This window comes from Chiloscyllium punctatum, chromosome 28, assembly GCF_047496795.1.
Source record: "Chiloscyllium punctatum isolate Juve2018m chromosome 28, sChiPun1.3, whole genome shotgun sequence".
NCBI lineage: Eukaryota > Metazoa > Chordata > Chondrichthyes > Orectolobiformes > Hemiscylliidae > Chiloscyllium > Chiloscyllium punctatum.
The window spans coordinates 74,967,233-74,982,202 of NC_092766.1; positions in this window are offsets into that span (position 1 = coordinate 74,967,233).

Here is a 14,970-nt window from a genome sequence, read left to right on the forward strand (position 1 = left end):
ATGCGTCTGGGAAACGTGTCAACTGATCTGTGGGCCGCGAGCACGGCTTTCCAATTCTTTCCCTTCAGCCAAAAACAGTTGAAACCACACACTAATTAACAGAATGTGCTTTCGACTTTGCCAGTCTCTCTGCATAGATCACAACATGGGAATCGATGCGGGAATGACAAGATATGACATTGCCAAATTGGACAGAGCATGAACATCTGATGCTTCGCAGCTAAGGAACATTTCTTAGCTTGTGATCTTTCCACATCATTTAATACTATGCATCAGGTATGGCTAGATGAGACAGAAGTAGGTTTGTACTGGGTAATCTGTGATTGTTGGAAATGCAGCAAAGAAGCATGAGTGGGGAATCTGGTGGAGGCATGCACGACTTTGAATGACATTGATTCGTTGAAACAAAAAAAAATCGCGTTGGTCGAGATGTCAATAAGACGATTGCATAAAATTGAAGGAGAAGACTTCCTGTTAAAAAAATACCTTGCTTTAAAATAGAATAAAGTTGACAAGCACACACACATAGGTGTGTCAGTTTCATATCATTATGTGACATATTACATTGAAAGCAATTATTTTGATTGCATTTGCTGTATGGCAGAAGACATAGACGAATAAAAAAGACAAGTTCCCCTGATGAGACACAGCTGTTCTAGCAAATTCTGTGGAAAGAAGACTCCGTTACTGTTTTGAGCACTGATTCCCTTCTTCAGAATCCATGAGACAGACCTGAAGTCATCAGTGTCGTACCACACAGAATGATTGATCTAAAGCGTTTGATGCGATGGTTCCAACCTTCCAACCCCCCGGATTACAAAACAAGCATAGCTGAACATCTGGTTCGGTTGTCGTTAATTGGTATAAAAATTAGATGGACTGATATGAATGTCGTACTAATTCTAAACGGGATTTTAAATGGGAATTTGGTTTGAAGATCACTCGAATGACATTACCTCTCAGCTCTGCTGAACTAAAGCATCCCTTCGGCTTTATGCACCTCCAGCATTGAGGTGGAGTGCGATACGACAGAGATGGGAGAAAACAATATTCGGTTTCCTCCTCCGCAAATCTTCATCATCAGGTGGCTTGCTTTCGCATGGCTTCTGACAGGGACAAATCTGAACGGTTTCCACTTTCACAAAGGGTTCGGAGAAACAATTTTTTTTGTATGTTATTTATAAAAAAAGTGAATGAACTGAAAACTTATTCACAATGACACCACCAAGAAGTAGAGTGGAAACAGATGACAAGAATGTTTGGATGGCTTTAAAATTTTTCAGGTGATATTTGAAAGTGTAACACAATGCAGAGAGCATGCAATTAAGTACTTAATCGTACTTAGGGGAAAAAAAGCAAGTCGGAGTTTATTCTAATATTATTTAAAATGTAAGAATCAACCAAAAAAAGAGAACGGAGCATAAACCCATGTCCAGCATTATACCGTGATAATCAACGTTTTGTTTTTGGTTAGATTGTGACAAATTGCCACTAAATTGCAGCATACTGTTTTCAGACGAAGATTTAATGCACATATCATTGAATACATTGTGTCAGGATCTGTTTTATGCAGCGATGACTGCATCAGTTGTTTGTGGTCTCTGTTGGTGGTCATGCCGCTGACAGTATCGAATACCACAATGAACATAGCTGCTAATTAACATAACCAGGATGTACAGAGTTGCCAGTTAAAAAAGTGATTTTCGCAAACCCGTGTCTGGGATTTCTTTTTGCATTGATCATAGGAATCAAAAATGCACATGATAAATGCAGAAAATTTAGAATGCTTTAACTGCAGCGAATTGGCAGTGGCTTTGGTGAATTAGATTAGCCTGTGAATTAGATTGCAGATTGATGAGTCAAAGTAAGAAATTTCATCAAATGAACTTAAAATAACATTGTATTCAGACTCAGAAACCTGTTTGCATACTACCAAAGAAACCAGGAAATGTCATAGGAAATTTCACGGAGGTTACATTTGGGACAAATATTGTGGAGAAGCGATATAATTTCCAGATTTAAAGTTTGCACTTGCAAAACAACAAACTTTAGCAAGACTGGGGTTTTTGGAGGGTTTGGAAAATGTGTAAGGCCACTCAAAAAGCAGAACTCTAGTTTCAGTTTCATTAATAAAGGACAGCATACAGAAACAAGAAAGCCTTGCACAAATTATGCATTTCCCAATCACAGCAGTAATACTTTCATTTCTTCAATTACAACCTCAAATACATCTCTGGGACAACCGTGACACATCTTTTGTGCACCTATATTTCATGGTGCATGAATCGAATTGGAAAGTCTAATTTTACTTTCTTGCATGCGAGAAGTGATGATTGCAACATGAGATATTCTGTCGTTTTCCGATCTTTATTTCTGCTTATGTTACAGTCCATTGCATTTTTTTCTAACTCAGTTTCGTTGATTGTAAACATGCATTACCGTGAACGTACAATTTATAAGGTTTGTGGAATATTTCATTTAATTCATATCCTGCAAGTATGTCACAGGCATCCTTGACATTTCCAGCAAAATCAAAATCGAAAAGTGTTAAATATGCAGCAGCAAGCCGATGTGAATTTCTTTTTAAATGCGCTTTATAATTAAATGGCAAATTTAAAATCACAGGAAACAATTATAAGATTGGTAAGCTATTTTCCAATAAAAGCAGAGGATACTCTTATAAGCCTGCTGAACAACTTTTCCACAATTAGTAGGACTTTGTATTACCTGTTTCCGAACATGCAGTTTCTTTGACGTTTACTTGATAATAATATCCAACATACTTTCAGCGATTCCACTGGGATGACTGTTCGTACCTTTAAAAAGCACGTTTTGATGACAGCCTCTTTACTCCTTCTGATTTCTCATCCTGATCTTATATTTCATCACATATAAATTGATCGCAGTATTCCTTTTAATAGTATGTTGTAATATATTTTCAATCAGCATTTCTCATTAAATATTCCCTTTCAACTTTCTACAGGTATATTTTCAATTTGAATTTTGTGACTACCATGCACAGGGTTAATTCCTTCAGCGTGTTAAATGCACTTGCAAATTCTCACTTCTCGGGGACAACCACGCCATTAAATCAGAATTGGAAATTGTTGACTATTACTTTAATAAGCAGTATTCATTCATCTACTTAGATTTCACAAGCAGAGAGAACATGTTACAGTGAAACATAGTCAATGCATGGATTTTAAACTAATTTACTAATCTCAAGAATACATGGTGTAATTATGAACTTTGTAGCATTCCACTTAAGTCGCTGCAATGTTTTACTCTTATATTTGTGGGAAATTCTTCCAATAATGTCTCACATAGTGTAAAGTCACTAATAAGCTGCTGGGATCGGGTGGCATTGAAAACTGAGAGCCAAAAACTGTGACATTTATGCAGGGGTCAGATTTTGAGAATTTTGCTCGAATTCCAGGGAAATATATTGGAGCGTGTCCTATTTGTCCGATTATGTTTGGGCATATTGTTTGACGCTAGAATATGGCATTAGGTTTGTTCTTCTCATTATCCAGTCGTTATAGGTTTCATCGCACCTTCGCTGTTTTTGGCGTCCACGGTAAGTGAAGTATCGATTTCTAAACTTTACGAGCTGCCATGCTTGACATGTACTGGCCTCTCTGCTAGACTATTCCTGTGTCTGCAGGATACAGTAACCAGTTCTGGAGTTGCAGTTGAATGACCTCCTTCACCGCCAAACCATTATCACACGACACCTGTAGAAGGAACACGTTATATTCGGCCTTGGGACTCTGCAGCAACAGGGATAAATGTGGACTTCAACAGCTTCCTCATTTCCCATCCCCCACCATTATCCCAGTCTCAAGCGTACAAATCGGCATCGCCCTGTGGACCAGTCCATCACTCCTCCTCTGAAATATTACCTTGGGCCTCACCTTCACCAACCTATCACTTTTACAGCTACCTTCCCGCAACTCCATCTCCTCCCATTTATCTCTCAGCCCCGACTCACACGCCTCATTCCTAATGAAGTGCTTATGTCCGAAACATCAATTCTCCTGTTCTTCGAATGCTGGCTGACCTGCTATGCTTTCCCAGCACTACGTTCTCGACTCTGATCTCTCGCATCTGAAGTCCTGACTTAACCCCTAGACCTAAGTCCACCTTTCTTACCACACTTAACAACAACTTAACCAACTGCTAATTGCAATTCTGTCAAACCCCTCCTTCTATTGTCTCAATGTTGCAAAATACACCTCAATATGCTGCGGTGAATTCCGCAATTTGACAACGCTTTTGGAATGGTAATTCATCCTCGCCTTCGTTTTCTGTCTGCCATCCTGCATTTTTTTTCACATGAGGAAGCACCTATTCCATGTTTACGTTATGTACTGGAGGGCTGAAAATATTCAATGGTTTCCTTAATGTTTTCACAAAATATATGCAACGAGAAATGTCCACACTTGTGCGTATCTATGTCCCCTTCAATCCTTGTAAGATTCTGTAAATTCCACTTTGGAAATACAACGACTCTGACGCAAGATTTGTACACAGATAGACTATAACTTCACAAACCGAATTTAACCCGTTAAACTCTGATGGGGTAACCCTGACGAGTGGGACAACGTGTCTGCAACTAATACTGCATTGACTACAGAAGCATTGCAACAGTAGCCGTCCATTATGGGTGGCACGGTGGTACAGTCGTTAGCACTATTGCTTTTCAGCACCAGAAACCCAGGTTCAAATGCTGCCTCAGGTGTGGAGTTTGCACATTCTCCCCGTGTCTGCGTGGGTGTGCTCCAGTTTCCTCCTACAGTCCAAAGACGTGCAGTTAAGATGAATTGGCCATGCGAAATTGCCCATAGTGTTAGGTTAGGGGTATGGGTGGGTTGCGCTTTGTTGGTTCGGTGTGGACTTGTTGGGCCGAAGGGCCTGTTTCCACACTGTAATGTAATCTAATCGAATCTTAACCCGCTCTGCCATTCATCAGGATTATGGCTAAACGTTTTAACTCTACAGCCGAATACTTCTTTCACTCCATAACCTTTGATCCCTGTCGCCTCAGATTCTGTATTTAGCCTCTTTTCCGGTCACAATAATTGTTTTGGCATTCATTACTTCTGTTGGTAATGAATTTCAGAGTCTAACTGCACTTTTGGTGGCCTTAAAACTTGTTGTTGTCCTATACAGTGAACGCTGGATCCTCTGATTGTGATCTCCGTGTTCTCGACAAGCACTCATACCGTCAGAAACATCCTCCCTATATCTACCTTGTATAGTCCTGCTAGAATTTTATAACTCTCTGAGAGTAAACTGAGAGATTGTGAGTTTACTGAGACTTACCTACGGTGGCAAGCGTCGTGGAAATGATCGCTCAACGCGATGCGAAGATCGACGCTTTCATTGAAGAATCCCGAAGTTGATTGGACTCACTCTCGGCCGCGCTGCAAAAGCACGACCGAGTCATTAAAGAAATCGAGCGCCGAGTCGGAGGGGCGGAGCTAAAGGCCGCGGCCTCCGAAACTGCAGCACAATCGGTTGTCGATCGGATGCGGACTCTCAAACAGCGAGTCCGGACCATAGAGAATCATATTGATGACCTCGATAATCGAGGTCGTTGAAAAAATATTCGTTTGCTGGGCTTTCCCGAACGGGAAGAGGAAGGCCAGCTTACAGCGTTTCTCGAGCAGTGGCTGCCTTAGCTTTTAAATTTGGAAGCTGGATCAAGCCTGTGGTCGGCACGGTGGCACAGTGGTTAGCACTGCTGCCTCACAGCACCTGAGACCCGGGTTCAATTCCCGCCTCAGGCGACTGACTGTGTGGAGTTTGCACGTTCTCCCCGTGTCTGCGTGGGTTTCCTCCGGGTGCTCCGGTTTCCTCCCACAGTCCAAAGATGTGCAGGCCAGGTAAATTGGCCATGCTAAATTGCCCATAGTGTTAGGTTAGGGGTATGGGTGGGTTACGCTTCGGCGGGGCGGTGTGGACTTGTTGGGCCGAAGGGCCTGTTTCCACACTGTAAGTAATCTAATCTAATCTAATCTAAAAAAAGCCAGGTCAGGATGGAATTGGCCTACCATGTCGCAATACGCGGGCCGGGCTTGAACCAGCGTCCCCGCCCGGTCCTGTTCTGGCTGCAGAGCTGTAGGGAAAGGCAGATACTCCTATAAACCTCGAGACATCTTGGAAAAGATTCCGAAGCCATGATCTATGAAGGATCCAAGATCATGTTATTCCAGAACTTTTCCCCAGCTCTGGTCGAAAAGAGGAAGGCATTTGATGAGGCGAAGAAGTGTTTAAGGGATTTAAATATTCCCTACTCCTTACGCTACCAAGCGAGGCGACGCTTTAGCAATGAAGGATCCGTGTACAACTTCGGATCGCCAGAAAATGCTATGGAATTTTTGGACTGTCTGAGATAAATTGTAAGAGACAATGGATATTGGTTTGCCTTTCCCCCACCCCGGTTTATATCCTCCCCCTTTTTCTTTTTTCTTACCTTACTGTTTAATATAATCTTGGGGGTGGTGAGAGGGATTTATTCATTTGTTCTCTATTTAACTGTGTATGTATGTGCCGGGGGTTTAGTGAGTGTTGGTGGGGGGAGGTGGTGATCTTATTCTATTTTACCTCTTTCTCTAGGAGCGCGGTTGTTTTTCCCTTGGTATTTTGTATTATTATATTTAATTATTATTTGCTGAGGTTGTAATTTTATAGTTATGTATGTTTATACATGGTATTAACGTTACCAAATATATCCAGGTGTGAGTGGGGGGGTGGGGGTAGGGTGCTCACTGTTAACTCTAGCTTTGTATTATATCTGAATTCTCCTCATCCTATTGAGGAGTGCCTCGGTCAAGGGTGAGGTATTGGTTGAGAGACGATACGCTGGACCTTTGGAAAGGAAGTGACACCCCCTGGAAACAAGGGGGGAAATCTCCATTTAAATACGTTTCATATTTTTTTTTATTATTTAGAAACAGTTTTTTGTTATACTGTTGTGAGTGTATTCGAGAGCCTTTATTTTTGTGAATTTTATATGCTCTGTGCTCGCGATGTTCTGGATAGGATTTCCCCTCCCGAGGAGTCTCGGATTTGCCCGGATGATTATGGTTGATCAGTCGGTTAAGTGGTGCACCTGGAATGTAAAGGATTGTAATTCGCCAATCAAAAGGAAGAAAGTATTATCAAATCTTAAGAAAGAAAGAGTTGATCTAGCTCTCCTACGGGAGACACGTCTGTTGGATAAAGAACACTTGAAATTACGATAGGATGGATTTGATCAGGCCTTTTTTTTCTTCTTTTAGCCCAATAAGTAGGGAAGTTGTTATTCGTATTCGGAAGAAATTCCCTTTCAAAATCCTAAATCAGATAAAAGACGAAACTGGACGATATATTCTAATTAAAGCCCTTATAAATGGAGAAGAATATGGGATATTAAATTTGTATTGGCCCCAGGTACATTCCTTTAAATTTATAACGGAAGCCTTCTCAAAATTGATGGCTCTTGGTGCCCGTCATACAATTATAGGGGGAGACTTTAATTGTATTATGGATCCAAAAATAGATAGGATTCCCAAGAGTACTGCAGGAGTATCTCCCAGATCTAGACAATTGGTGGATCTGAACAAAGAATTAGGATTAGTAGATGTATGGAGATTTCTTTATCCACAGGGCAGAGATTTTTCATTTTACTACAATCCATATAAATGCCATACCAGGATTGATATATTTTTTGCCCCCTTGATTTTTTTAAAATTCCATATCATCCTGTAAAATAGGTAGTATAGCAATTTCCGACCATGCTGCTGTATCTTATGGAAACCAAAGCGAGAAATAATGGGACAACCCCTCTGCATTGCCGTATGGACCCCTTCCTAATGAAAGACAGTACATTTGGAAAGTACTTATCTCAAGAATTTAAAACTTTTTTAGAAATTTATTTAGGTACGGCTCGCAACCAATCAATGATGTAGGAGACCATCAAAGCTTACACACGAGGTTTGATCATCTCCTACTCAGCGACCCAGAAAAAATTAAAGGGAGAACAACAGCGTCTGCTCGAAGCTCGCTGAAAAGCAGCTGAAACTGCATAAACTGATAGACCTTTAATTACTAAATTGCAAAGGACTACGGCCCTTAGGACAGCTCTAAAGACTACGCTTAACCAAATGGCTAAGCGGGAAATATTATTTGCAAAACAAAGGTTATATGAATTTGGCGACAAACCAGGTAGATACTTAGCATTTCTTGCAAAGAAAATAAAGGCTCCTCAAACTATCACGTCTATCAAGGAAAGTACGGGTATTTTGACTCATGATCACAAAAAGATGAATGCAATCTTTAGAAAATTTTATTCTGATTTATATAAATCACAGGATTGTGATGACAGGACTAGGAGGATGCAATCATATTTTAAAACATTTGACCTTTCCTGGCCTAACTCTGGAATAGGTACCTCACTTAAATGCTCCCCTAACAGTCCAAGAAATACTTGACGCAATCAGGCCACTTCCGAGCGGTAAGGTACCTGGCCCAGAATGTTTTCAAGCTGAATTCTAGAAAGAATTTACAGAAATATTGGCTGGTCCACTTATGGACGTGTATAACTATGCATATAGTCAGGGCTGTGTCCAGCCTTTGCTGAAAGCAGCAAATATCTCTCATCCTTAAAAAAGGAAATGATCCAAAAGATTGCACGTCATACAGACCAATATCCTTGCAAAATGCAGATTTTATAATCCTTTCTAAAACGTTAGCATTGAGACTAGAAAGGGTACTGCCATATATAATAAAGGAGGATAAGACGGGGTTTATTATGGGCCGTAGATCATCCAATAATATTAGAAGGATTTTGAATATGATTCAAGCCTGCCATCAGGGAAAGATACCAGGAGTAGTAGTTTCATTAGACGCGGAAAAGACATTTGATAGGTTTGAATGGTCCTGTTTTTTCACACATTGGAAAGGTTTGGTATTGGAAAGGTGTTTACCAAATGGGTCTCAATATTGTATAGTAATCCCAAAGCAGTGGTAGTTACCAATGGATTAGGTTCGGATAGCTTCAGTGTGTGTCGGGGCTGCCGTCTCGGCATTGTAATTTATGCTAATTATTCAGCCACTAGCAGAAGCTATACGGGCTGATCGTAATATAACGGCCGCGATGATTGGTGCAGGTAAACATAAAAGTACCCTGTATGCAGATGATGTTCTTCTATTCCTCAGTGATCCTCTGATGTCCGTACCTCCCTTAATCCAAGTTATTAATACAATTAGTGCATTCTCAGGCTATAAAATTAATTTCTCAAAATCGGAGGCTATGCCAATGGGTGGTTTGATATGTTACCCCACTTAGTGGATGGATCCCATTTTCCCTTTCGTTGGTCCCTGGAGGGTTTCTTATATTTAGCCATTTTTATTCCCCAAGTATTTGGTCAGTTATACAAGGCTAACTTTGTGCATTTACTGGAAAGGATAAGGCAGGACCTTCAGCGATGGGGAGACCTTCCAATTTCCTGGCTGGGTAGAATAACACTAATTAAAATGTATGTCCTGCCCCGTCGCCTATACCCTATGTGAATGATTCTGGTGATGCTGCCGAGGCTGGCACTACGTAAATTATATGGCTAGTTGGGTTCCTTGATCTGGAATCATAGACGGACCCTCATTAAGCTGAAGAAGCTACAGCTTCCACAGGCAACGGGAGGATTGGACTTTCCAGATTTTAGGAAATATCAGTTAAGTTCCTTATTAAGTTAAATAGATGATTGAGTCTTGTCTGATCTACAATCAATCTTGCTGGACAAAGAGACTTCTTAAGTAAAATGTCCACTTATTAACCTTTTATTTTCAGACAAGAGGAAAATTATTACGGATTACTGTAAACACCCTATAATACTAAATACAATTAAAGCTTGGAATATAATGTGGCAAAATGAGGGCAACTCACATAAAACATCCCCCTATGCGCCGATAGTGGGAGCATGTGGATTCCAACCGGGGTTTACAGATGCCACTTTTAAACTCTAGAGATCCAGGAGTATCTAATGTCTCGGGGACCTATTTAAAGATGGGGTATTGATGTCTTTTGAACAGCTGCGTCAGAAATTCGGATTACCGAATGGAGACCTCTATCGATACCTCCAAATTCGAGACGATATACAGAATAAGACAACGTTATTAGACAGTCTTTCTAAATCAGATAGAGAATATAGAGTACTTCGACCAAAGGGGTCTCCTCCATCAGTACCATTTATCATTTACTACATGATGAAATATCGGGAGATATGGACAATCTGCTTCAAACATGGGATCAGGGACTGGGACCAAAAATCTCTGTAGAAACGTGGAATGACATTTTGGAAAACGCCAAAAGAATCACCATCTGGAACAGAACTCAGGCTATCCAGTTGAAGATACTTCATAGAGCTCATATAGAACCGGATCGATTGGCATAATTTAAGACAGGAGTTTCTCCAATGTGTCCCAAATGGAAAATAGAGGTGGGCACTCTTGTACATTGTCTATGGACCTCTCATAAGATCCGTAGATACTGGACTAAAGTAGCAAGTGCCCTGACAGAAATTTTAGGAACGGAAATTAAAGTGGACCCCGTATCTCTCCTTTTGGGTTTTTCGTACTTATCCTCCCTGGCCATGGAAGAGACTATTTTCTATTCTCTCTTTCTGTGCAAGGAAAAAATATTTTGGTAAACTGGGTGGCTGAGCGCCCCCCCTGGACTTTCTTCTTGGCACAGATTAATTATGGAATGTATTCCCCTTGACGTCCTTACAAATATGGTGCTCCGAAAAACCAAAATATTTTATAAAATATGGCAGCCCTTCTTGAATTATATGAATACAGATATTTCGGCTATCCTAACAAGGGCTCTTATTTAATTGAGATTACGAACTTGGCTGGTACGGGGCCCCTTGGGAGAGGAATCCCGCACGAATACGGGTTTTGTTACACTTGATGTTAACACATTCCGAGCATGTATCTCACCACCCAATTTCTATGTTATCCACTGTGTTTTTTTTCTCTTTCTCTTATTTGAATAATGTAAGAGACTGAAATATACATTCTGGTTAGTTGTAGGTCAGATTAGTAGTTAGTTGAATTTTGTTTATTTTTCTCGATATTTTTCCTTTGTTAAATTTTGGTTATTACATATTTAAGATTTAATTGTATATCAATGTTTGCACAGAAGAGTTTTGTTTATTTTTGTAAACTTGTAAAAATGTTAAAATTCTAATAAAAATATCTGTTAAAAAAACAAACCTGAATGATGAAAACATCCCAACAAAATGCAATGGTTCAATCTTGACACTCTCAAAGTATTTTCAGAAGGTGGCCCTGACTGTTTTTTGTATGAAGGTTGATGTGAAGTGATTGATCCCCATCTGATATAAGTTATCAAAGGATTGGACTTTCAGGGAAAATACAAACAGTAATTTCAGGACAACAGTTGCAACCCCAACAAATGAAAACGTAATTTTGACTAACGTAACTGTTGAAATATTACACCAATCCGCTCCAATAGCTATCAGCAATAAACTTTTCCAATACTTTAACATTCCATGAACATATCCATGGCAAAAACAAATCAAACACAGACTCTTATAGACGGAAGAAAACAACTTCAAAATCATAACATTCAATATAAATTCAGAAAAGTCTTTTAAAGTAACTGGCGACTTCCCTGCACTCCACCAACTTGTGTCTGCTGCAGCTGAAATAAGTCGAAAAAAAGGGCATGAACTGAGAGCACTGGCCATTCCTTTTCCAGGTTTGAAAGGAAAAGTTATGCATGAAAATAAAACTGTTGGAGTATAACCTGGTGTTTTAATGCAATGATACCTCCAAATCATTATTAAAATCGACACTGCGGCAACTATGCCTTTATGACCTCTTCAAATAAAATAGGCAGAATGTCATTTATAAAGTAACAGCATTGTCACCAGTTTTTTTTTTTCTGATCCCACAACTCTGGCAAAGGTATTGATGTTTAATTCCACACGCATATCCTTTATCATTAGTCAGTTGCTTAAATATCGCAGAAAGTATGCATGTCGTCAGTAAGGAATATTGATATTTATTCAGTGTTTCTTTGTCAAGTCCCACGCGTTCAGATGAGTTAGAGTAAATTTCCAACTGGTCTGGAATGTGTTACTGGATAAGAGGATTGCATTCTTCACATGTGATGCATGAAAAGATATCCAATGTGGTAAGTCAATCTCTTCGTGTGCATTTTACTCTATTCGCCACTCAGTATGCAATTTCAGAAATTGAACAAATATTCGAATTTGATGAGCTCCGATATGCGTAAGGATTCAACACTTTGCAGCGATGAAGCACGGAGTACAATTGATAAACGTATTAATAACAAAAATAGTCAGGAGGCGGTGTTACTTTTCACAAAATTCGTCTGTCTAAATTCTGAAATAAGGTGATGTACATGACATCTGGCGTCCAATGCATAGAGAGCACAACGAAAGTGAAGTCGAGAATGTCAGGGCCAGACCTTATTTTGTTTTATTGTGTTATGCAATACAAAAACATTCTAAATGAGCGGAGCTAATGTAAGTGATGATTTGACGTAATCGACTCAATGGAGGTATGATGTGTGCATGAATACAGCTTAGCATTTCCATGTGTTGGTCATATGGCAGCCAGAGACCTTCAACAACTACAACAGTCATTAATTTTCAGAAATGAGGAAACCATCGCTTTTGCTGTTGCAAGAGATTTACTATCCAATTCTTGCAGCTGCCGGTCTTCCAGGTAAGCCATTGAACTTGTTTCTTTCCGGTTGATTTTACTTTACCCGTGTAAGCGTTGAATAATCTATTTTTTCCACTGTCAGTTTTCACAGAAGATTGTCAAACCAGTGATTGAACACTTTCGGCTCCTCCATTTTAAATGGGAGCATAACTCGTGTATTAACAATTGCCACAATGTGCCGCCTGCAAGGAGTCGTGTCGTTCTTTAGACAGTCTGGTAATACCAAACAAAATGATGACTACAGCAGCATATTAAACATTTGCGTAAATGTAATGTTTTGTAAATCACTCAGAATGTGTTCACATCCTCTTAATAAATACCTACACCTCTATTTCAATCATACTTTGACATATTGCCGACTCTGTCTCTTATATCTGTCTTGATTACAGCGAAGACAATGACTATTTTACTTATTTTACGAAGAAACTGTGGTCTTTCCAAATGCATCACTGCTTCTATCGTGGCCATGGCAACATCGGATCTATTGGTCGTCATCAATAATGTTGTAGTGTATCGCATTTTAAGTTATCACTTTCCATTTTCCTTCTTCTCCCTTACACCTGTTTGCAAGCTCATGATATACATGACTGTCATCAGTCTCGATTTAACTGTTTGGTTCACTGTGTCCTTCACATTTGACAGATTTGTGATGATCGGCTGCCAGAGATTTAAAAGATTATATTGTACCGAAAGTACTGCAACCACGGTATTAATAATCATTTCGGTCTTGACTATGTCAAAGAATATTCCAATTTTGTTTGCATATAAGGCAGAAGAAATCATTGATGGAATCCAATGGGGCTGCCGATCAAATGTAACATCATCTGAATGGGTAGCGTTGGTCTGGTTTTGTAGTGCCTGGCTTGGTTGGCTTCCATTTCTCTTAATTTTCTCGTTTAATTCTTTAACCATCCACTGTATTGTGATGGCGAATCGAACTCGGATTAGGCTCAGTGGTCACAGAAATAAGAATGAAAGCAGTGCAGAGACGGAGAACAGGAGGAAGTCCATCGTTTTATTATTTTCGGTATCCGTCAGCTTCATATTGCTTTGGTTGACATATTCTGCTATTTTGGCCATTACCAGACTGGGAATCCCGAATTATTACGGAGGTGACTTTAACGAGCCTGAATATATCGCAACTGAAACAGGAAATATCCTCAAGTTGTTGACTTGTTTCCAGAATCCCTGTATTTATGCCACAACCCAGAAAAAATTCACCGAAGAACTAAAGAATGCAATGGAATCCCGATTGAAACAAACTCTCAGAGTATTTATAAAAAACGTGGACAAGAGCAATATATTTTAGCTGATTGTCTTTGTACCTGAGGCTAGATTTCACCCTGTTTTCCTTAATTCCCCGGATTGTTAAAAATGCTTTGCACAATTATCCCTTAGATTTTCAATCAGCATTTTGACATGTGATAATTTCAGTTTCGTGCGATTTTTGTTTGAAATATATATATTACACATCATTGAAAAGTGACATTTTCCAACTCAGGTGTCAATGTTCTAAAATTTCTCTTGAGCAGGATACTTTTCAAATAAATACATTAATATAAAATGGATACCGTGATTAAATACGTAAGTCTACAATCGAACTCATATTTATTGCTCTCAGAAAAAAATTATCAAAGAGAGTATTGGTTCAAATTGGAAATTGGCTATTTTTGTGCAAATTTTGCAAGGGAAAGATTTTATAGTCTGACAAAATTACACATTTGAACGCCATAGTCGACAACTTCCAACAGGCAAGAAGAAACAAAGGAAACGTTCTGGCGGACCAGGCTCTTGTATGATACGGAACGGAGCGTTAATTCATTCAATAGACGGATCAGAAAACCTCTGTCAATCAGCCTACTATATACACAGGAATAGTGCCTATAACGCTCAGTGATGCGTACACGAACGAAAGGCAGATTTAGAGATATCGAAAATAAGAGCAATCTTCCATCTCAATACTCTTTTTCGTATTCTCCCGATGCTCAAGCATCCTCGGAGCCCTCAGAAATACGCATTGCTATTTCTTTAATACATTTAAGAAAACGACCACAACTGGTTTCTCTGACAGAGAACGCCACACTCTCTGTTTTAAAACTCTCTCTTCATTGCAGTCATAAATATTCTGTCTCATCTTCCGAGATACTGAAGCATGACTCCATCCGACAGTGGCATTGTGATGGATCTTTTTTTTGTTATCAAACATAA